Genomic DNA, 2,102 nt, shown 5'->3' with positions numbered 1-2,102 from the left:
TTTTTTTTTTTTTTTTTTCCTTTCTCTTGTAGTTGAGGTTTGTAAATTTGTTAAGAGAGATATATCCTAAGACGATGAGATCAACAGAAGAGTTATAATTTTCAAGAAAGTAGTACTATGGAGTATGGAATGGAGTCGTTTAACCAAAGAAAAGAAAAGTCAAAGTCAACTTTTCTTGCAATTATTTGAGTTTGGAGTCAATTCTTTAGTTCAATCATTTTTGTGTTGTTTTTTCAAAAGAAAATATCCATGATTTATGTTGGCATGGATGTTTTTTTTTTTTTTTTTTTTTTTTTTTTTTTTTTNTAATAATAATTGTGAAGACTTGAATTGAATGATATGAAATTTTCAAATCGTGGCAGGTATAAGAATTCTTCAAGATTCTCAATCTCTCTTTTGGATTATCATATTTGGATTTGAGAAAAAACAAGGGAACCATATTTGGATTATCGTCCGCACGTTGATCTTAATTGTCAAAGATTCACAAATTTTATTGATTTCCTTTTAAATTTTTAAAAAACCTTTCGAAATAGATATGCTGATATAGGTAAAAAAAACACTAATAAATCTTTTTGATTTCATGATATCTCCATATTTTCTCAAAACAAACGAATTTGATTATGTAAATCTCCATTTTTCGCATTTTTGAGGATTTTTTTGTAGATAGAAATTTGGATTATATTTGCTTAAAATTTATTGTTGAGAGTTTTTAGGTAATTTTTATAAAAGAATTAAATCTACATCATACTCTTCATCGAGTCGTAAAGCAGATATATAATCTCGTTAAATTATTATTATTTATTTTTTCAATATGGCAAATCAATTATATATATATATATATTTATTTTTTTTCAACCAAACATTAAATCCAAGGTTGTTGTCCAAAGCGGTGGGAAAGAGTTTACAAAAGAAATTTCATAAACTAAAGATTTTGAATAACGAGCATGACAATCTGCCCTCACATTTGACGCCCACGAGATTTGGATAAGAGTGAAGGAGGGAAAAGATAATCTGAGGGAATTAAAATCATCCAACACATCCGAGAAGGCGGGCCAATTGTCGGGAGACTGCTCCATCGCGACTAACTCTAAACAATCCGACTCAAAATTTTGACATTCAACACCAACCGCCAAGAGGGACTCCATAGCCCAAATCAAGGCTTGTAACTCCGAGTGTAGGGGTGTAGGGCTGCGTCTAAGACTCCATGCTCCTAGGAGTAGCAGCGTCGTATCTTCACTATTACAATACCACCACCCCAGACCCACAAAAGAATTTGAACCTTTCCATGATCCATCAAACTGACATCGGGGAGAAGTGTAACGCCCCAACCGCCACCTCTTAGTGGGCCCCATGTCCAATTCCAGTCCATGGGCCCACCTTTCTTAATGGGCCTCACGTCCTCTCACTAGGACTGTGAACCCGGTAAGTTTGCTACGTCTGGGAGGTTTTAAAGCCTTGTTACCGTCCCTACAAATTATCACATGATCATTTCCTGTGTTTTGTCCTCACTCGCACAGTTCCGACATTCACTTCCCAGAAGGTTACTCATCCTAAGACTACTCCAGCATAAGCACACTTAACTGTAGAGTTTTCTCAGGACACTTGACCAAAAAGATAAGTACACTTTGGTGACATAGGTGGCCAAATCATTTATTTTATTAAACCTCTTTGCATGTTTCTAAAACCGGGATGTCAAAAGAAGGATCCCGTACCTCCAAAGTTGGCGAAGAATCCAAGTATCTCACAGAGAAGGACTTGTCCTCCTCCCACATTAATTTATTATTTGCCGCCAATCAATTATATTATATAATCAAAATTTTACATGATATACAAAACCATTCAACTTTTGAAACAAATAATGGAAATTAAACATCATTTCGATTAAAAAGTGAAAATGATCCTGTTTTCTAAACAGAAACTTTATAGACAACCGAAAAAATATATTAAACTTTCTTTTATATATTTGTAAAAAATTAACAACTTATAAATGAAATTTCAAAACGTTTTCTGCATCACTCTGATTAAATGTATGTTGCTTGAAATGGATTTCTGTCATGTTAGTTTAATATCCTACACTTTAACAAAAAAAAAAAAAAAAAAAA

This window comes from Camelina sativa, chromosome 4 (genome assembly GCF_000633955.1).
Source record: "Camelina sativa cultivar DH55 chromosome 4, Cs, whole genome shotgun sequence".
Taxonomy (NCBI): domain Eukaryota; kingdom Viridiplantae; phylum Streptophyta; class Magnoliopsida; order Brassicales; family Brassicaceae; genus Camelina; species Camelina sativa.
The sequence above is the reverse complement of the archived record's forward strand: the minus strand, read 5'-3'. Positions refer to the sequence as shown.